Source organism: Dermacentor albipictus, chromosome 1, assembly GCF_038994185.2.
Source record: "Dermacentor albipictus isolate Rhodes 1998 colony chromosome 1, USDA_Dalb.pri_finalv2, whole genome shotgun sequence".
NCBI lineage: Eukaryota > Metazoa > Arthropoda > Arachnida > Ixodida > Ixodidae > Dermacentor > Dermacentor albipictus.
In genome coordinates, this window is record NC_091821.1 from 326064546 (window position 1) to 326087891 (window position 23346).

The 23346-nt window shown below is 45.2% G+C and overlaps 1 protein-coding gene across 2 annotated transcripts in view; it reads right to left on the reverse strand.

Annotated features, from left to right (window-relative positions):
* Positions 1 to 23346, reverse strand: part of LOC135908910 (uncharacterized) — a 662802-nt gene that overhangs the window by 87169 nt on the left and 552287 nt on the right. The window lies entirely within an intron of this gene.

Below are 23346 nucleotides of genomic sequence, written 5' to 3' on the forward strand. Positions count from 1 at the left end.
CCCCAGATCACGCATCTGCGTTCTACAGTCGGTAAAATTTAGATTTCTCACTTAAATGGAGGAAATTTCAATCAACTTGGCTTTGAGGTTGTTTAATGACCGCATTTATTCGTTTCATTGTAGGAACGGACTTGAATCGGGAAATCTGAGATAGACCCGAGCCAACGCATATATTAAGAACCGTCGCTCTTGTTAAGGAAATACGAAATATGCAAGCGTATTTCATTGTAATACAGAACAAGCAGCTACATTCTGTTTTACGCGAATAAATTGCCTTTTTGTGGAGTGGGACAGTCTCCGTTAACACAATAGGCTTAGGGAAATGGAGAAGTGGCTTGGAGCTGGTTTCTTGACAGCAAAAGGGTACATTGGATCACAAATAAACATTACAGGTTATAGCGTCAAATAGGCTAATTAAAACTGCTGCGTTCTAGTTTCGTGTACTCTCCTTGGTAAGACAAAATGATTTCTGCTCTTAATATGTGCATTATATGAATTTGAACAATGAGTAATCAGAGGACTGCTGTAAAATTTTTGTACAAAATTTTATCAAGACGCGCAGGTAACAATATACGCAGTGATGATTTTAACGTTCTATGGAATTGTCGAAAATGGCCTTCGGCAGATAGCATTGTCTTGTCCTTGAGCCAAATTACTTGAAGAGGCGGTCATAAATAGCATGTAAAATCGAAACACATATTCAACTAATTAGCGTAAATGCACTAATTGAATTTATCAATTTATGAATTGTAGCAGTGAGCTTGCAAGACGTGCGCAGTTGAAATGCACTTCCAGGATGACACCAGTTTCGAGATGTTACGTCTAAAATGGGGAACGGAATACATGAGGGTTCCAGTTACTTTTGCACTTGTTAAAAAGAGCATTTAAAAAAAAGTAAGCAGAACAACAGCGCAATCTTACGCTGAGTTTAATGGCGCAATCTTCAAACTGGTGTCATGGATGGATGGATGAAAAACTTTATTAGGGTCCTTTGGGGCGCGCATAGTGGAAATTTATTTTGAGTGGATACATCTCGCAAATCCCCCGGCTAGAGATTGGGAGTTGCAGAATTGCCGTAGGTAATTAATTTGGAAGTTAATTAGGGGGAATTCGTTAATTAGTTGAATATGTGTTTCGATTTCTTGTCCCAGTAATGTCCACCTCTCTGAATAATCCAGTTCAAGGACAAGAATTATGTTATCTCCAACAGGAATTTATTTAAATATTCTGTAAAACTTAGAAATGATCATCCTGTATTAGTGAAGAACATTGTTAGAGAGCAATGGAGCTTATTGCTTTAAACGAACATCTACATCATGTTTTCATAGACCTCAAGAAAGCCTTCGATAATGCAGCTCACGCAGCCATACTACGCAGCATTGCCGCACTCAATCTAGGAAACCGAGCGTACAGCTATGTTAAGGATTTCCTCACAAACAGGAAAGTCTCCTTAACGCTGGGCAAACTCGCATCCGAAGACAGGAACATAGGCAGCGTAGGCACCCCGCAAGGCTCGGTCATCTCGCTGATGCTCTTTAATCTCATTATGATCGGCCTCCCCGAGCGCCTCAACGCCATCGAGGGAGTGCATCACACAATATACGCGGACGACGTTATGATCTGGGTGTCCGAGGGAAGCGACGGAGAAATCGAACAGCGATTACAGACCGCGGTCGAGGTGGTGGAGGAGTACCTCGTCGGAACCGGTCTCATCTGCTCGCCAGAAAAATCGGAACTCCTCCTCTACCGCCCGACGCTTAGGGGAAGACCCCCCAAGGCTTACATCCAGCATGCTGCATACGAAGAAATTTGCATACGCACCAAAGACGGACAAGAAATACCCAGGGTGAAGCAGATTAAGGTGCTCGGATTCATCATATAGAATCGAACGGCAACAACGGAGAAACGGTCAGGCATTTGGAGGCTAAGATAACGAACACGATGAGGCTCATCAGAAGAATCACCAACAGACATCAGGGTATGAGGGAGGCCAACGTCGTCAGACTCATACACTCCTTTGTTATTAGCCACATTACCTATGTGGCCGCCTACCACAACTGGTACGCGGCCGAATATGCCAAACTGAACACCCTCATTAGAAGAGCACACAAGATGGCACTGGGCCTTCCAGACAGCACCAGCACGGAACTGCTGCTACAACTGGGCGTCCACAACACGCTTGAAGAGTTAATTGAAGCACACCAAATTTCGCAACTCGAAAGACTAGCGAAGACACGAACGGGCAGGAGTATCCTGGACAAACTCGGGATAAGTTATCACAAGCAGCACGGCGACAAGACATCCCTTCCAAGCGCGATCAGGGAAAAGCTGCAGGTGGCTAATATAGCCAAGAACATGAGCCCTGAATTCAATCAGGGTCGAAAAGAGAGTAGAGCCACGGCTTTACTCAAAGCCTTCGGTAGGGACAAGGAAGCGCTGTTCGTAGACGTGGCAGAATACGAGGATCGACGTGCTTTTGCAGTGGCCGTCCTCAAAGCGAGAAACAATTGGTCAGTTGTTGTAGCATACGTGTAAAAAACCCCGAGGTAGCGGAAGAGGTGGCGATAGCCCTAGCCATCGTTAACCCCAGTTGTAGATACGTAATCAGTGATTCGCAGACGGCGGTCACAAACTATGCACAAGGCAGAATTTCGCCGAAGGCTGAGGCTCTACTCAAAGCCAACGCGAACTATGTCACCTCCGAGGAGACGGAGGAACGATACATTATATGGTTCCCGACTCACACGTCCCCCGACACCCCCGTACCCAACCTCAACGAGGAGGTCCACCGCGTAGCGCGAGGTCTCACGTTCCGCGCCCGCGAAGAAGGATCCTCTCTTGGGGTTGGAAATCCAACGGAGGCATGGACAGAGAGGGACAGAATGACCAGATACTGTGATATTACAAAATTTTATCAAAACTCAAGGCGGGTTTATCCGCCCCCTAACCCCAAACTCGACAGGGCCCAAGCGGTAGACTGGCGGCAGCTACAAACAAAGACCTTCCCCAACCCCGTCCATCTCAGGAGGATATATCCGGACGTCTACTCATATGATAACTGCAAGCTATGCAGCAGGGCTCACGCAACTCTTAGGCACATTCTCTGGGAATGTGACGTTATATGCGAAGAAAATGCAGTTTCCCCAGATGAAGCTGCGGCGCGATGGACGGCCGCGTTGCGCAGCTCAAACCTCGAAAATCAACTATGGGCCATCCAGCAAGCCCGTGAGGCGGCGAGGAGACAGGATCTCCGGGCCTCCTCGGGGGCGGCCTAGGCCCAGGCCACGAATTTGCCGGATTGTTTATAAAGTTGTTACCACCACCACCACCACAAGACATAATTTGTTAGCAGCAAACATTTTCCACGTTGTCTTTTATAACTACCGGCCAGCAATACCCAGTATTACACAGGCTTAGAAATTATGGGGTTTTACGTGTCAAAACCCCAATCTGATTATTAGGCACGCCACGGGGGCTCCGGAAATTTTGACCACCTGGGGTTCTTTAACGTGCATCTCAATATAAGTACACGGGTGTTTTCGCATTTCGCCCTCAACGAAATGCGGCCGCCATGGCCGGGATCTGATCCCGCGACCCCATGCTTAAGCAGCGCAACACTATAGCCATCAAGCAACCACGGCAGGTACACACGCTTCAACTATTTGTAACAACATAGTGATAAGTCTGCAAAAATGGCAACGCTGTTGTCTGTGACATTTCTCTTTAAGCCTGCGTCTGAATAAGCACCGACTTGCGCATTTCTCATTGACATCATCATCGTCATCATCAGCCTATTTTTAGGTCTACTGCCGGACGAAAGTCTCTTCCAGCGTCCTCCAATTAACGTTGCCTTGCGCTAGCTGATTCCACTTTGCGCTTGCAAATTACCTAATTTCCTCACCCCACATATTTTTCTTCCCACTTCAACTGCGCCTTCTTTCCTTTGACACCGATTCTGTAACTTTAATGTTCCACCGGTTATCTGCCTTACGCATTACGGGTCCTCCCCAGCTCCATTCTTTTTTATGATAATGTGAACTAGACTATCGGTTTTCCCTGTTTGCTCTCTCATCCACATCACTCTTTTCCTGTCTCTTAACGTTACGCCTAATATTTTTCGTTCGGTCGTGCGTAGCGTAGTCCTTAACTTGTTGCCGAGTCTCTTTGTTAACCTCCGAGATTCTGACCCATTTGTTAGCAGCGGTAGAATACGATTCCAATTTCTCAATGTACGTGAAACTAATTTTGAAAATTCTGAATTTTCGTCGATAAGAACAAAAGACTACGTCTTTCTATGTCGATAAAAATAGTCGTTCGCGTCGTTCGTTCAGTAGGAAGCTAATGAAAATTCAGCAGAAAGTGGAGCCTTGTACTCCTGACAATGTGGATCCACGAAGAAAAAAAAAAAGCTTTGCGTCGTCTCTTTTTGACCACACACGAATGACGGTGGTTCCTGTGACCGTTAATTGCGATGTCCCAAGTGCCTTAGCTCTCGCAAAAATCGTAAGTTTTCGGGCACTTCTGCAATTTCGCAACGTTAGAAAGTGCGCCGTCTTGACAGCAATTGGGAAATGCTTCACGGCCTAATCACAAGGAGGCCGAGTTGAACGCTACGACCCATAATGTGTGGTCACTGTCACAATAGATGTGAGCACGGCGGGCTACATGCTTCGACTGCCTACTACCTCATTATCGCTGAGACGGAGGGCAAAAATTAATCGTGAGGTTCCGCAGTACATTAACATGGGAAGAATGTCGAACAATGCTTCTTTAGCTTGTTTGTTTTCTTTTCAGCAGAACTCTAATTGCAAGATACACATTAGGGGAGTTCCAATTAAGTTGAGGCTTGCTTGCAACTTTTAATGATACAAAAGAATACGTAGAAACACGCGCGAGTGCCTCCGTGTGTCAGTTGGTAAAAGAAATTCTGCGTACTGCGCGCAGTTGAATATAATTCAGTTACCGTCTAACCTCAATAAATAAATACGAGCTCTCGTATAGCCGGAAATGTGAGATGTTACAGTAATGGAAACTGAAGGAGCTACGGGGTTAAGATTGAACAAGTTAGCAGCCTACTTCTTTAAATACCGTGTAGTATACAGCACAAGCTGTCCTAGTTTTCTAGCGACGCGTTTCGAAAAGCGTATTTGAACAGCCAAAGTATAAACTGCAAAAGAGTACGCATTTGGGCTGGTTGGACACAGCGCTGTTGTCTGTGTCTCTTCACTCGTCCCGTCGTTTAGCGCTGTTTTTATTGCTCGTAGCCAAAGTATGTCTAGAACAACCTTCTGTTGCCATGCTACGGTCTCTGAGATAACGCGCATGCTGCTCCATCGATGATATCACGCTTGTGCGTTTCTGTGAACACCTTTCAGCGCAAGTGAGTCTTTCGTGTAGAGCTTTTCGAAATATCTACCCGGTGCAAAGCTCATAACTACAATCCATCATCATCATCATCATCATCATCATCATCATCATCATGAAAGTACTTAGGATCCTCAGTGAACGGCCAGAGATGTCACCGTGAGGTACGTGAGCCTGAAGAAGATGCAACCAGCGGAAGAGGGGACATAGAACACAAGAAAGGTGACAAGGACAAGCGCCTGTCCTTGTCGCCTTTCTTGTGTTCTGTGTCCTCTCTTGCGCTGGCTACATTATCATGGAATATACACTAGCCCGGTTTCGCACCTTGCTTCAGTAAGTCAGACTAGTGGGATTAAATTACAGGACGTCAAACAGACACTCTCAGAACACAAATGAAAATTTGCGCTGGGAATCGTCTCGCTCTCCAACAGTTCGTCGGGATCTTTCCACACGACTGCACGAAGACCTATTCGATTTTATGAGCCAGTGCCTTTTTCATTGTTACTGAGTGAAGCTCGACGGATTTCACATCATTCACGCCGTGTTTGGCAGCCTTTCTTTATATAAATTATGAAAAAAAAATTAGCTCCGGAATAGGACGCTGATAGGAAGTATATAGGATGAGGATTCCGGTGTCGTAAAATGGAACTTGCATCAAAGGGGGTGACAAGGCGGAAACTTGCGAACGCACGCCTTGAGCAATGAGGCCATAAAGAGTGGGATCGCTAACGAGAATTTGTCACGCCGCCAACGATGCGCTACTTACCGGTGCTATAAGTCTCGCACGTGCAGCTTTGACGATGCCACGTCGTAAACGGGTGTGAATGGGAAGCCACGGAATGACGAAACCCGGGAGCTAATGCGAGTCCTAGGCTTTCATGACGGTCAGCAGTATCGACACGGGCTCGCCGATTTTCGTACTTGGTTTTGGACAACTCGGAAAGGGATTCTTTCGATGTTCATAACCGTGCTGTACAGCCCATGTCGCCATTCGTTTGCATTAGCAAGTTCGTTACACTTCGTGTTTATCTATGTTTATCGATTAACATGGTCCAATGTTACTTGGACACACTTGATCGCGAGAGGGAAAAACTCAATGGGATCTTTTATTTGCAGATGGAGCAGTGTTAGCCTCCTGACTGTGACCGAAGTATTCCAGTGCTTGCGTTAAGTTGCTGTTATCCGGTACGTTGCCACGAATACGTCATGGGTGATGGGTTTGACATCGGTGGCAAGAAATGACATACGATAAGATAGCGAGCAGACACTAAAGTAATGTTATATAATGGAAGAAAAAATTGCATTTGGGCAGCCGGCCTTTATGAAAGAGAAGTGAGATAAAAATATTTGCGTTAATATTTATGTTATGCTTAGGACGCGAGCGTATAGAAGATGTGGAACGCCTTTCGGCGGACCATTTTAAACCATCTGGAAAGGAGACCATTTTCTGAATCAAACATACACGTCCGTCGCTGGCGCAAGAAGCCACTCGTGTACTAGCGCAGTTCTTGAGGTGCACCGGCCTGAGGAACTGGTTATAGCCTTCCTGTGTGTACTCCCGTGTGCACGCTGTGTTCACTCTCTCCCTCTTTTCCTCTTTCTTGGTCCCCTTTTTCTTAGAGCTTGTGTAAGGTAATGAACCGGACGCTTGTCTGGTTGACCTCCCTGCATTTTCTCTTTTTGCATTCTCTGTCACTCCGAGTGGTGAAATACAACTTCAACAATTAATATACAACACAATATAGTGAAAAAAGTTCTCGGATTTAGGAGGTCCTCACATAACATAAGATAAAATGATGTTAGGTGAAGAAATGAAAGGAAAGGTGAGAAAAAAGGGTGTTCTAAATTATAGGCGTGTAAGGAAGACACAGAATACACAAAAGTTTTTTAAAGAGCCAAAGAAAATTTAGCATGGAAACTTTGTACGACGCAGGAAATAATAAATGGCACGAAAAATGCTTCTGTGGGCGAAGCCGATCGCCGAGGCCCCGAGGAAAAGAATGTCTGTATTACCTGAGCTTATCTCTATAGCATGTGAAACGGAGATTTGTCCAGTCATCTTTTTGTTTTAGTCGAAAACATTTCGGTAGTATCGACCAGAATTTGCAGCTCTTTCAGGGGGATACCAAATGCTAGAGGGATACCGCGCAGCGTGTAGGTCTTGGCACATGTGAGGTCCGCACGTGCGGCAAGAACACGCCGAGCGGCGTCCCTCTCGCAGATGAAGTGTTTCCTTGTCACAGCACACTGTGCTTCGGTGCTTCAGCACCCTGTGCTTCCCCGCGATAGTGCTTGTGTCGATCCACACTGATACGGTACCACCAATGACCCCCCCGAGTTGAGAAAGGATTGTTTCAGTGCACACTTCATTTGCATACTGAACATAGTGGTAGTGTGCGTATATAGTGCGCAAGTGAAGCTTGTGCAATACACACACACACACACACACACACACACACACACACACACACACACACACACACACACACACACACACACACACATATTATATATATATATATGTATATATATATGATAGCTTAAGAAGCAATTTTTCTTACTTAGAAGAATTGAACTTTAATATTCATCACTTCGGAGCCGGCCATTCTCTTCTTTTGAATAACTTTCACTCATAGTATAGGGTCTTGTCGCAATGCTTATTATTTCTTTTTCTTTATGCGCTGCCGCACTGCCAATGACAGACGACGTCCGAACAAGGATATATGATATATATATATATATATATATATATATATATATATATATATATATATATATATATATATATATATATATATTGTGCACTGTGTTGGTGTTGGCTGATTTCGGGCATCGTCTGAACAGAGTGAAAGCTGATTTTTCCTAGTTTTCAGAACATGACGCACGTACTTCTGCATGCCTATTCACTGTATATAACGCGCGTGGCATGTGAACATTTACGAATTGACACGGTGTTGTGCATTTGTCGGAAAGTCCGGGAGCGTACATCGCTAGAGCTCAAGTTCTTGCCTGATTGTTTCACTATCATCGTTCCTGATGTGATTGTTTCTTTCTCTGTCTCATCCTCCTCTATTTTCTTCTTTCTCTCCTTGCTGCTTTACCTTAAGTTGGACTAGAAGTTAAGAAATTTGTGGTAATTATGAACTTGGTGACTCTGCTTGTTCGCGAAAATTGTGTTTGTCAAAGCGCATAACCCAACATTACATGCAGCATTCATGTAGCTTGCATACTGGCTTTCATAAGGTTGTCGATATTTTGATTTCGAAGAACATGCAAATCGTGGCTGGAACCACTGCGCCGCATTTGTGGCAGAAATAGACGAAATTCTCGCTTTTGTGCCCTCTTTAATTTCGAGGTGCTGCGGGTTATGTGTAGCGGTCGCAGGAGGCGTGTGTGTAGTACAGTTTGCTGTGCTGACGGCTCTTCATGGGTGGAGCAGCGCTTTGAAGGTTTATGACCTTTCAGGGAGTTACCGCGCATTAATACCTTCAGAAGCGATTTTGCTTTCTTAGAAGGATTGAACATTAAAATTAATCACTTCGGAGCCGTTCATTCTCTTTCTTTGAATAACTTTCACTCACAGTATAGGGTCTTGTCGCAATGCTTATGGTTTCCTTTTCTTTATGCGCTGCCGCACTGCCAATGACGGACGACGTCCGGACAAGGGTTTAGAAGTAACTATATAGACAGAATCACGGATCGGATGAAAACTTGCCAGGGTTAGGATAGTGTATTAAATTTGATGACTTATTAATCTGTAGGTACAAACTTGTCATTTTCAATAGCTGCGTAACTGCGCTAAAGAAATATAATAACTATTGTGTTTAACTAACTATTAAGATTGTTCGAACACATAACCTACTTTCTGACATCCCGCATTCCCGATAATACGGTTTCTGATGAAGTGCATTTATAGCTTTATTGATTATTTTTGGAAATTCTTCGCAGTCTTCGCAACAGCACCTAGTATACAGTGTAGATACAGTGCGACTTTTCAATGCATGTGGCTTCATACTCGTACATGCAAGTTTAAGAAAAGACGCAACAAGATAGAAATTTGCTGTGAGTGTATTGTTCGATGGAAATTTTTCGAACCATTCACGAAATTTGGAATTTCAATTATATATACTATTCAACGAAATCTAAAGCAGTTAAACAATGCAGTTTGGTGGATCCATAAGCAGAACGCTGCTAAGTCAAGCGAATTCCACGAATTTTCGCATTTCCGTCGGAGTACAGCGGTTAAAATACGTACGGAGTTGCTTAACATACACACATTTCTTCCGCCATTATATATCTGAGATGGGAACCTGCACAAAGTTGACGTTGACATTTCAGCGGCTTAGGCTAGCGTGCTCCACGCCTCGATATTCTAACAAAACAAGCGTTTAGAAACGTCTGTATAGGCGTTAAACATGTTACAGGAGAAGTGGTTAGAGTAGAATTTCCGTTAGGCGCACAAGTATTGCCCTTCGAAATGCGGAAATCAACAGAAATAATGCCGCGAATATTTTGCCAGTCATAAGGCAATGCTTAATACAACAACTAGAAAAAGGTTTCGGCATGTTTCAGCGGTGGACTGCGCAGCATGTGTGCGCTTGTTTTTCGCGTGTGTCTAAAGTTAATATGAATGACTTTCTAATTACATTACTCATATTTCCATGCAATAAAAAGAGTTTCAGTGGTGGCATTGAGGTAGTGCCTGTGCTTGATAGTTTGCGGTGCAGTGTTTGCGGTGCTTTCACCGTCACCACGCTTTTTTTTTTCTTTTGCGCGGTAAGATTATTTTATTTTATTTTTTCTTTATACAGTATCCCTGTTCTGGCGGAAACATTTTCGCCAATTAGATTTGATAATGACAAGTGACCTCAAGCAATATGCCCTCATGACCGCTCGACCGCAAGATCTAATCCACCATCGGCAGTGGCGTAGCCAGAAATTTCGTTCGTGGGGGGCTCACTTGGCAGCTCGGCCTCCTCCTTATAGAATCAGTCGAGGGATATATATATATACATATATATATATATCTATATATATATATATATATATATATATATATATATATATATATATATATATATATATATATATATATATATATATATATATATATATGCGTGTGTGTGTGTGTGTGTGTGTGTAATATCTGTCATTCAACAACCTTGTTTACATTTTCGTACATATGCAACGACCAGGCGAAAATCTCAATGACGCTGTCCTTTGTTAGAATGTATTGCGAGCAATTGCTCCGAAATTGTAGTCCCAACAGAGAGCACATGTAAAAAAGCAGGAGTTCTGCAAAATATACGAGGGCGAGTCAAATGAAAGTTAGCCAATGCGAATATATGATAAACGGGACACTTTATTTAAAAGTAGTCACCATGAGTATTTATGCACTTGTCCTACTAACGAGTCGCGTAATTCCCGTCTCATAAAACTCCTCGGGTTGCTGCCTCAAAAATCTGTAAATGACTACACATCATCTTCCGACACGAATCTGGTTCCCTTGAGCAGTTTTTTCAAATTTTACCAAATGTGGAAGACGCAAGGCAACAGGTCTGGACTGCATGAGGAATGTTGCAATGTTTCCCACTTGAACTTTGCCAGTTTCGTATTAACCACATCAGCGACGTAGGAACGGGCAATGTTGTGAAGCAAGATGTTTCCAATGCTCAATTTTCCACGTCATTTGTTCTTGATTGCGACACGCAGCCGATCCGACCTTTCACAATATCTGAAACGATTTAGAGTCTCTCCAGGTTTAGGAAATTCGATCAAGAATGGCCCCTAACGATCTAAAAAGAAGTCAGCACTTTTCCGGCAGAAATGACGGCCTTTGTTTTCCTTGGGAGTGGTGAATTCAAATGCTTCCACTGTAAGCTTTGCCGTAGTATTTCAGGCTAGTAGTAGCGGCACCATGAGTCATCCCCGGTCACAATTGCAGACAAAATGTCGTCACCCACATCTGGGGTTCTTTGACGTGCACTTAAATCTAAGTACACGGGTGTTTTCGCATTTCGCCTCCATCAAAATGCAGCCGCCGTGACCGGGATACGATCCCGCGACCTCGTGCTCAGCAACCCAACACCATAGCCACTGAGCAACCACGGCCTTTTCAGTTGTGTTGGGGATGATTGCACGGTGGCTTTGGCCCGACCAAGGATCGTCTTTGTAACTTTCATGTCCTTCTTTGAACAGTTTGCTACAATGCTTCACAGTGGCCAATGAAACGCAATGTTCAACGCATACGGCAGCCATATGGCGAATAATTTCTTTTTGGGAAACATCATTTGTCAAAAACCTCACGACACCAAGCTGTTCAACTTTTGGAGTGTCCATTATGTCACGCAACCATGTTCAACCCAGTGTATGAGACCATTAAAGAACATTTAACCTCACCTCTGCATGTCACTTGTAAATGAGATGTGAATGTGCTACGCGCATGCCTCGAAAATAATGAACCGAACCATTATTGAGCGGGGCGGCTTGTCTCACTTTCATTTGACTCGCCTTCGTACATTAGAAATGCGAAGATCCAATGGAGCATACAAATGTGAAGATGCATCATGATACAGGGCAAAAATTGGCAATGGAAACAAAGTTCACTGCGCATATACAGAAAACCTCGCAACAAGATGTTTAAATATACGTATAAGTCTCTAATAAATCTACGTACCTAAGAAAAAGCCACTAAATATATGCGTCAAACAAGGCAAATAAAAAGGTTGCGCAACCACAGATTCACAGATCACAGCACCCTTCCCCCCCTCCCTCCACTCCCAAAATGTCTCGCGTGCGGCAGAAGGCGGCGCGCTTCCTCCCCGCTTTTCTCCCTTGCGCACACAAGCGAACGCGTTGCAATCCGTCGAGTCCCCACAGTGCTGGCGGCGAGCGACTATGCATTGTTTCTTTTTCTCGTCTGCTAGCCAGAAAGCGTCCAAAACTCTTCCAGGAGAAATTGCAGTCGGCCAGAGAAAAACGAACGCGCATGCAAGTGCGCCGCGCGGTTGTCGATGCAGCACGAGAAAAACGCATGCGCTCTGGCTGCATCGGCAGCCCACGGGTTGCCAGAACAAAAAAAAAAAAAAGATGAGAAAGAGGCCTCATGTATCCTCGCGAATAAAAGTCTAGGTAGAAAAATAACTAAGAATTTAGTTACGATTGTGGCTTCAGTGTCTTGACGTGGATGCTTTGGAGCAGGTGAAAAAAATTCATATTCTTTTCTGTGACCTGATGGCACAAATGAACCACCACAACGCTTTGTCTCATCGGACCTCGCTGCGTGCTTTGTCAACTTGCATCCCGATGTACGAGTTTAGAAAGGTCGATGCACCTTTGTCGTCAAATGTTTACAACAGCATTAAACCCACAAAGTTCCGGAATCGAACATCTAAAGCACGACTTTGGAAATGTCAATGCACCTTTCGCATCAAAATGTTATGAGAACTTTATACCCACAAAGTTTCAGAATTGAAATCCAAGCGCCCCGTAGATTCCGCGGCCTCCACGATATGTCGAGACGAGCCCGCTCGCCATCAAAACGCCCTTGAAATTTTGTGCTCGGTGGGTCTCCTTGCGTTACGATATGTGACTGCCGATGCAAGGGCGTTTCCGCGAAATCCAGCCCGATTTCGCAATGTTCGCGCTAAATTGTCTTTTCGAGCGTGAATTTAGGACATTCTAGACAAAATCGAGCATGATTTCCGGCGGCGAGAGTTGTTTTTGTCGGCGGCGCATGACAGCACGAAAAAATTTCGGGGGGGGGGGCTGAAGCCCCATAAGCCCCCCCCCCCCTGGCTACGCCCCTGACCATCGGGTCATATGCATAAATACATTTATTAAAACGATAGTTAAGGGTCTCGAGTAACAGAAAATCTGGTTTCGGTGTCGACTCGGCGGAATTGTCCGTGAACGCAAATTGCTGTATATATTTAGGCATATGTATATGCCACCCATTGCTACATGACATCGGGTATATTCGGGTCATATTGCCCCATAATCCAATCACTAATATTGCTCATACCTTGGCTAACATTCTTGGAAAAGTTATTCCTCGTAATTTTATGAATGACAGCCCACAGACAAAAGTCATGAAATGTCATAACTAATAGAAACTGCGTATGTCGTTTGAAGTTTTTCTTTAAGCTAATAAATGGTCACTATAACATCGACACGTCTCACCTTCTCCCCTATGCAACAGGTTGCGCTACAAGGCACAGACACTCACTAGCTGTAACTCCAGTTACTGCGCGTGTCAAGTGCTTCAGGTATTCCTTCTTCCCTAGCGCCATAGTAGATTGGAATAAGATGGCCGATGAAAGTGTAACGCAGGACTCATTATCACTTTTCGAGACACATGTTGAACGAAAAGCAGTTTTTGTTTGCTGAAATTGTAGTATCAGTGTTTGAGTCTATGATTTGAAAATAACTGAATTAACTTTGCTTAACGTCATTGTTTTTTTTAATCGCTTCTGTGAAGAAATGTTTGAGTGCAGTTCCAGCTTTACCGTATTTATTCAGTTTTGTGTACTTCCTCCTATACCACGCTGCTAAGACTTTGTATAAGGCCGCAGTACGTATAATAAAAGAAATAAAAACATCGACTGAGCCTCCCGGTTATGCCAAATCTTCTCAGACTTACACATTAAAAGTGCGAAACAAAAACAGAAACCTGAAAATGATGTAATTTTATTGGCGCGCCTGTGCACAACCTCCGGGTTCGGCCCACGTAAGAGGCTGGGTTGCTACCAGAAAGCCCACCTTCGTGCATAGAGTTCGCCGCCAGCGTTTCCCGGTACACGTTATGGTTACGTAAGCTGCAGTTGGCGAGGAGCGTTAGAAGCAGTCAGGGATGCCTGAATGCTATCGTGTTCTACTCTTAAAGGCGAAGCTTAAGCGTTCTCCAAAGTTATATGCTCTGTTTATACGTTACGTTTATGCAGATATTTTTTTTAAATGTGCTCTGTAGCGCATGTAAGAACTTTAACGTGTGACCCAACGTTCCGACGCGTGTGGCAGTCCGGCAGCAGTGATGACGTCTTACCTTGTGACGTGTATGGTGACTTCAGCCGAATTGTCACAGAAAAAAAAAGAAAATCAGTACAGCGACAAAATCCGTGGATTGGTATCGAACCCATTTACACCGCGTAGCAATCGGAGATCTTACTGCAACGCTAACAAAACGGCCGACTTGATAGTTTATGTGCTTGCAATATTAATCACTAACTGCCCAGTTTTTTGCCACATAATTTGTTGGTTGGTTTAGACGTTTCTAATTACTAAATAGTGTGGGGCTTTACGTATGTATATGTTATACCCTGACATTTTATCTGTAACATATTGAACACACATAGCCAACATGTGTTTCCCTAGAAAACGAGCCCTCAGCCACGTTGACACTGATTACCATCGAAGTGAGCTATTGCACGTGTGTTGTCCATCGCGTTTGCACAGAATACCGTCATTACTGTATTCACTACTTTAAGTAGACGAATGACAATCAGAGCAGAAGTGTGTGTATTCTGCTAAAACATCGGAAATGCTTTTAAACGTATGCAGAACGACACTGTAATCGTGCTACCAATTTTCAAGTTCTTATTATTGGTTTGCCTAGGATTGTGATAAAAGCAGTCTCCAGAAGAAGCGTCACGAAATTACTGTTTTGGTGGAATAAGCAAGGGATAAGGGCAACTCGCGTCTGTTCGCGGACGAAAACTGAGGGGCGACTTGAAGAGCGGTCAGCGGAGTTGTCTACGTATTTTGAAGTTCAGTAAAGTGGAAAGTTGGGCTAGTTGGTTAGTGATCATCATACCTTTCTGGTGAAGCAGCGCACTGACACAAACACAGTGAAGACAAAAAGGAAAAGACGACACTGTCTTTGTCTTCACTGTGTCTGTGTCAGTGCGCTGCTTCACCAGCAAGGTATGATGATCACTCACCCACTAGCCCAACTTTCCACTTTACTGAACTTCATTTCCGATAAGTAAACACAAAGACCATTCTAAATGGTGTACCTGAGGAAGCGGAAGAAGAGGGACGTTTCTGACTCCAGGTGATTGTTCTACGTCCAGCATTTGTGCCTCCTGAGCTCCGCTGTTAAATGTGCAAAACATTGATAATTTAGCTAACGTAATAGGTAGATACCATGCCTCACAGAAACGGTAATAAATTTATTCACTATGGGCGAACAAGGAAAGCCCTAACCAGGAGCCAAAATTCCGAGAAGAGAACTTCTTCAAGGGCCCCCAAAGAGACGTTTTCGCCCTGTGTTCATCAGTTTAAGTATACCACCTACCTGTGGCTCACTCCTTGTCTAACATTTCAGCCGGTTTGACGAGATCTCCTTGAAGCGAAATCAATAACGGCAATGGCTTTACGGCTTTCGTGTTGTCCACTTCTCTACTCTTGTGTCTTGTCTGCACGCCTCACTTCTCTTTTTTGCATAATGAATCCTTACCAACTAGCTCAGCTTTGTGTCGTTCTAAGGCTTTAGCAACGTAATAAATTTCAACATTGTGTAAAATATGGGTTTTAACATCATAAAACAACAACGCCGATGATGACGACAACGACAGACACGCGCCTGCAACACCAATCCGAGAACACAGCGTGGGGTAAGGGACAATATGATGAAACACATTTGGTGCAATAGACGTGAAGGTTGTGGGGCACAAGCGCTTTTTCAACATTTCTAGGCAATGCGCGAAACCCCTTGATGCAGGAATAAATATCTATGGCTTGCATCAACACGCTTAGGTGAGAACGTTTGAGCCCACCTGCTTGCACTTTGTATCTGCCTCAAGTGTACACTTTCCGAAGAAGAAGGAAAAAGATAAGAAAAACTAACCAAGCAAGGGTAAATGTTTGTATACGGGGAGAAGGTGAGAGAATGGGAGGCCAGAAGTAGCATCAGACGGAGGGGAAGGATAGGCTTCAGAAAACATATACGAAAACCATGTAAAGGTAGCCCCTCAGCCCACTAATTGGGTTTCGGTGTGCACCGATGACGGTTACTGCTGCGCGGACAAGTACTCGCATGTTGGGCAAAGGCGACAGTCAACAACGCTCATCGCAGGAAGAAAAAGAAAGAAAAGAAAAAAAAGAAGGAAAAGAACCAAACAAGGGTAAATGTTTGTATACGGGGAGATGGTAATGGAATTGGAGGCCAAATATAGCATCTAGATGATACATTGAAGTGAACGATAGGCGTCAGAAAACACATACGAGAACCACATAAATAAAGCCCATCAGTCCATCAAATGCGTTTCGGTGTGCACCGACGCCAGTTTCCCTCGGACGAGCACTCACATGTTGGGCAAAGGCCGCAGTCAACAACTCTCTCCGCAGGCAGAACGGCAGTCTCCGGAGAGAGTGCACACGACAGCGTTTCCGCGTTTGCGTTGCACAGTACGCGATAAACACAGGCCTACGAAATGGCCAGCCATTACCATATTTCCCTACCGTAAAGCCCCGCGCGGTGAAATGATGTTCGTCGGAAGTGGAAGGAACAAATGCAGGAAGAAAGGAAGTAAACAAACACATTCTTACTCTGCTTTTTGACTCATGTTCCAGGAAATATAAACGTCCATCTCCGACCTCTCGGCTATCGTAGTAATTAACAACTTTGAAGCAAAGTTGGGCTCTTCGCTGTATGGCATCCGGTCTTCGCTTGCAGATTAAATTAAAAAAAAAAGCAAGGAACAGTTCTCACAGACCAAGTAGGCAAGCAGGCAGAGAGCCCTGTGCCATATCACGAGTGAATATGTCGTCTCCTTCATCAAAGACAGAGGTTGTATCAGTGCAAATCGGATGCGTGTATCTACACGGCCTAGGTATTGGGAATCGCACATGTGCTCCGGCACAGATATGAAGAAGGTGCGCAAGGCGAAATAAACGCGCGTAGCGCCGTGTATACAGTGACTGTGCTTCTATTTCTGCGTACGATGTTCGGTTTAAAAATTCACAATGCCGACGAAAGTACAAACAGGGCGAACGCCACGACTTTTCTTGAAGAACGCCACCCGACTCGCTTGATACCTGCACTTTTCTTTTTGTCTTATATCTTTTAAGTACACAATATTCAGTATACGGCCTCTTCGTATGCAATGTAGGAAAATATGGACACGTGTTTATCGGGTGGCCACTTGTCACTGTGTATAAGAAATGTTACCGCTAAGCGCAGGACTCACTTGCATGCATCGGAAGTATTTCGAATGTTATCGATGGTTCTATCTGCTGTGTGTTGTCAGAAAACCTTGTGTAATCTGATTGCTTCTATGCGCGACGTGAATTGTATAGCACTTTCTGTAAGACACGCGGGCACCGGCGATTATTATGGAACGTGCAATGGCTACAAAAGCCGGCGCGTTTTTTTTTCACCCGCCGTGGTTGCTCAGTGGCTATGGTGTTAGGCTGCTGAGCACGAGGTCGCGGGATCGAATCCCGGCCACGGCGGCCGCATTTCGATGGGGGCGAAATGCGAAAACACCCGTGTACTTAGATTTAGGTGCACGTTAAAGAACCCCAGGTGGTCGAAATTTCCGGAGTCCCCCACTACGGCGTGCCTCATAATCAGAAAGTGGTTTTGGCACGTAAAACCCCATCATTTAATTTTTAATTTTTAGCCGGCGCGTTTGCCCCGCAGATAAGATTTCGACGATCGCCGACTGTGTTCGCCGCTTTCGTTGTGCTTTGAGTGTAGCCTGTTTTTGTGGCCACACGTTCCCCCAACAAAAGTTAGTTTCGTCATTCACGGTATTGCCATAGAGAAAGACATTCAACAAGAGCGGACACTCCCATGGAGCCCAGCGCCCGAATTGACGGTAGCGGATGGGATTAATTCCTTCCCTTATCGGTTTCTGGCACGCGCGTTTTGAACGCTAGCTGGCACGTGCTACGCCGGCTGCACTATCTACGCCCCCCCCCCCCCCCTTATTTTCTTGCTACTGCTGTTTAATCGCGCGCGGTCTTAGTGCGGAATTGTTTATTTAATTAAAAGGACAGGAAACGATGTTTACAAGCCTCCATTGAATCTGTGCTATGTGCAATTACATGAAGTAGACGCAAAACGCACAGTAAATAAGAGAATTTTATTTCGCTCTATTTGTCTTTGGCTTTGTGTGCATTCATCCAACGTTGTGGCACCAGGTAATATCAGTAGTTCCCGTACGAAGCTCCACCAGACGGCATCAGCTGAAAGAAGTAAATTACAAGCATGTGTTATTTTCGCATTTATGCCTTATAGGAATACTGCCTGTAGAGGGGAAACGTGCGAAAGTGGTGAATGGGCGACATTACAAAGAAAAGCAATTCGCTTTTACATGCATGGCGTCGAAAATACCTACTCATTCCAAGTCGTACTATAAATCGTGAAGAAAACATCCAATTTCTAAGCATTCCTCCATTTTCGGGCATTATTTCCTGCACTTTAAGAGCAGAAATGCAAGGGCGACTGCGCGTTTCCAAAACAACTCGGCCTCAGTCGAGGCGACAGTACGCTATATACACACAGGTGGCCACAGCGCAGGCGCTGAGCCAGACCATGCTAGACGCTCGCAGAATGCCTTCTATGCGCCCTCAAGAAAAATGCGTGGGTGCAAGGCCTATTTTCAATCGTTCAGATGACAGAATTTTAGAGTTTGTGGTTTTAGAGCTGCTCGGCGTTATCTTTTTCGCGTTCTGCCATCGTAAGCAACGTACTCCAGTGTTATCACTCTTGGCAATCGCTCGTCGCGTCTTCGACAAGCGTGAGTACCGAAACAAGGTATATGTTGCGGGGCCATAGAAAGTGTCCCAATCCTGTCTCACTAAGATTAATTACACGCCACACTAACTGTCACCATGGCTGGCTTGCTTCCTTGCTAACTCCGTCACAAGTCCAGGCGCGGCCAGCGTGCTTCAAAAGTATCCCGAAAAGTTACGAAATTAATTAAAATAATTTGGGGGGGTCAGAGAATGCGTCACGAACTGGTCCCAGTAAAATTCAGTACACGCGGAACTAACTGCAAGCGGCACACAGTCGAGCTTTTTCGCTAACGACGTCCCAACGCCGGGCGCGGCCACTGTGCTTGAAAAGTACCCCAAAAAGTAACCACATTAGTTACAATAATGTTGTTTGTCAGAGAAAGCGCCAAAACTTGCCCCGGTAAGATTCAGTACAAGCTAAACTGCGTTACGGCGGACGACGACGAAGTGTCCACTGTGTGGAACGCTGCTTTTTTGTCTCTGCGAATTTGAAGCTACCTTGTGGGAGACGCCGCTCCCTTAACTACGGCGATGGACATGGAGTCACCTGAAGGGGCCCCTGGTCCTTCTACGTCAACAGCGGCCGCTCCGAGAAAGCGGTCTAGTCACCCGAGTGACACCGACAGCGAGGACACTGTGATCTACTCAGCAACCAGTGATGAAACCTCGGATGATAGTGACTTCGTGCCCGTAGCGAATTTTTTTTTCTCCTTTTTTTTCTCCTCTTCTTCTTCTTTCTCCTTTTATTCCCTTTACCCCTTTCCCCAGCACAGGGTAGCCAGCCGGTACTTACACTGGCTAACCTCCCTGTCTTTCCTCCTCTTTGTCTCTCTCTCTCTAAACTGCGTTACACGGCTGAGGTGCTTGTCGCTAACTGCGTCAGAAAACCGGGTGGGGCGGGCGTGCCCAATAACTAGCGAAATAAGTTATAATAATGTTAGGGCTCGCAGAAAGCGTCGCAAACATCTCCTAGTACGAGTCATTAACTCAAATTAACTATGCCAAGACGGCCGAGCTTTTTTTCGCTAACTGCGTCACAAGTCTCGGTTCCGTGCCGTAAAAGCCAAAATAGCTTGAAGTGCATGGCAGAGTGTCAAATGAACTTTCTCACCTTGCCGTAGTCCAATAGTGCAGGGGTGCCGTGTCGAAGTGCAGAAGGAACGGAAGAATATGCCAGGAGCTCAACAACCCGCTACACCCAAAAGAGACGGATCACCTAACAGGCGAAATTCACATGCGCAACGGGCCTCGCTGGCTTCAGTGGCCTGTATGGCGCCTGGCGCATGTATCTGTCGCACCTGGCATGCCGTTAGCTTGTTGCTAGGTCACACAAGAAAAATAAGTTCCAGAGTATAGGTCACGAGGCCGCTACTTGTCGCCGTAGCACCGACCATACACTGGCCCAGCCCGAGGCCGATCCGTAAGGCCATATCCGGAAAGCTTCAAGCAGCAACCGATGGAGGTGCGGTTGGATGGAGGCAGAAACCAGAAATCCTGCCCCTTGAATCGATGCAAAGCGTACCTTGGTTACTTGTGTTCAGCCTTTACATCGCGACGCTTATTGCAGCACCAAGCTTTTTGATGAAGCAACAGTTAACAAGTACTAAGCCCGCACTTAACGAGTGCTTCAGGGATGAAAACATAATAACCGTGCTAAAACAGCCAGTGGGTGTGATAGTTAGAGTGCGACATTTAAACATCATGCACAGGAGCGCTGATGGATAATTACTCTTGCAGAAGAAACAAGCCGGCCGCTTTGCTCAAACATGCTCGAATGAAAGGGTCATGCTGAAAAGCACACATAACATACGAGCGGACATGGTGTCTACTATATATGTTTCTGATGTTCATTCAACCGGAATCACAACGAGAACGGCTAAATAAAGAGGCAAAAAATATTCCTCAGATGAAACAGGGCTAGCAATTGGATAGGAGATCCATGCCCCAGAGGGCGTACCTCTTTCGGTTAGACGCACTATTGCTCGTTGGCCTAATTTGCCTGTTTTCCCAGTGGTGATTCCATTGGGTCTTTGCTGTGTCCGCACGAATCTTAGTCTGCGCGAGTGGGTTTTCGCTTTCGCCATACAGGCAGCTGGTTTCATAATCGAAACAAGGGCGACAAACACGTACACAAGTGCAATCGAAAGAAATGTTGCTCGTTTGAGCAGCCAGAGCAAAACCATAAATGCATATAGGCTTCCTGCTTACTTTTGTGCAATAACTATATGACAGACACAAAATAAATGTCGAATAGAAATTGTACCACACGAGTTATAAATATTTCACAAAAGTACTTTATTATTAGGCTGCGTGGCGTCCCGCAGTCATTGGGTGCAGTGACAGCCGCACAGGGTACTAAATGAAAGCGAGTGGTTAATGGTGGTTGACTCCGCATTTACTGATTCCAAGCCTTGCAGTGAACTTGCTTACTTTCACGCGATCAATGAATACAATTTCGTATCCAAGCGTCTGTCAGTCCACAAACTTTCAGCTTCGTCGCAGCAAGAGCACTAGATCTCATGACAAGTCGGCCACCACATCGAGGTACTGAACACTTCTGCCTCTATAAATAAAGGAGAAACTTTCTCCAATTTCAGCATCCGCGCAACATATTCAGCAAACAGCTGCTAGATTGCGTCTGCAGTGATTATGCATCGGCGATTCACTTTTGCGCATGCGTAGTAATTTGCCTTGACTCTGTATTGAAAACGTCTTACTTTGCAACGGAATGAACTTGGCAGAATTGTGGCGAAATGCAGTGCTCGGCGGGAACCTGAGCATCTGCTACTGCGCCACAGTGACGCGCGAAGGTGACGTCATTATGTCGTATTCTAAGGCGGTGCACCTCTCGCCGCGCTTCATTGTGCGGGACAAGAGATTGCTCTGAGAAAGAGAAGGGGTGCGGGTGAAGCAGCTTTCTTTTTTGGAATGCCCAGCGCGCCACAATTGGTCGTCGGACACTGAATTATTCAATTGGTCGCTGGAAAGGGAATCGCCTGCTATCGTTCCTTACGAACAGCCTGACGCTCGTAAAGTCGTTATCTCTAAAGGCACTGATGTGTGCGCTGCACTGTCAAGATACAGCTAAAGACGTCACATGTATCATCAACGACAGCTGCTGAACTCGTAGCCCTGCGTGCGGCTCTTCATTTTATTAAGGAGGAACCATCCCAGGCATGGTCAATCTTCTGTGATTCCAAGGCAGCCCTACAGAGTGTACTCTCAGCACTGCGCCATGGATCACATGAGCAGCTCGCCGCAGAGATCAGAGAAGTCCACCATCGACTAGTTGACGAAGGGCACGATATAATATATCAGTGGTTGCCTAGTCACTGTGGCATACATGGCAATGATCGAGCAGACGCAGCTGCCCGGTCTGCCCATGACGGCGTCAACTGCGTTGCCATTCCTCTTTCGAGAGCCGACGCAGCGAAAAAACTTGCCACACTTGCGCGTGACCTGACATTAGCCCAGTGGAATTCATCCGATTTCACAAGTGCACGCCTCCATACTCTAGACCCTAATTTACAGCTCCATATTCCGTTCGAGCTTCCACGACGTGACTGCACCCTTCTTATCCGCCTATGGCTTGGAGTAGCATTTTCAAATGCCTACTCTTTCCTTATCGGAATGGCCAACAGCCCACTGTGTGACTTCTGCGGGTGCAACGAAACGATCGAGCATCTTCTTTGTCAGTGCTCTCGTTTTAACCCACAAAGAACTGTCCTCTCAGCCACCTTAGACAAACTGGACAAGCGCCCTATGACAGAAGACAAGATCCTTGGAACCTGGCCTACGCGAACATCAGCGCGATCCGCTATGAAGGCGCTGCTGCGATACTTGAAAGACACGGGACTTTCTGACAAATTGTGACAGTACACTGTGTGGCGCAGGACTGTACGGTGACACTGCGTAAGACTAGGAATGCCTTTGCGGGTTGCGTGACAGTGAGCACAGAAATAGTTCGTGTGTACGTGCGTGTGTGTGCTTAGGTTTTTTTTTCTTTTTTTTATCCTTCTTTCTTTCTCACCTATTACATCCCCTTTCCCTTTCCCCAGAACAGGGTAGCCAACCGGAGATAATCTCTGGTTAACCTCCCTGTCTTTCCTTTGCCTTTCTCTCTCTCTCTGCACTGTCTACCACCTGCCGCGCCAGATATATATATATATATATATATATATATATATATATATATATATATATATATATATATATATATATATAATAATATTTGGGGTT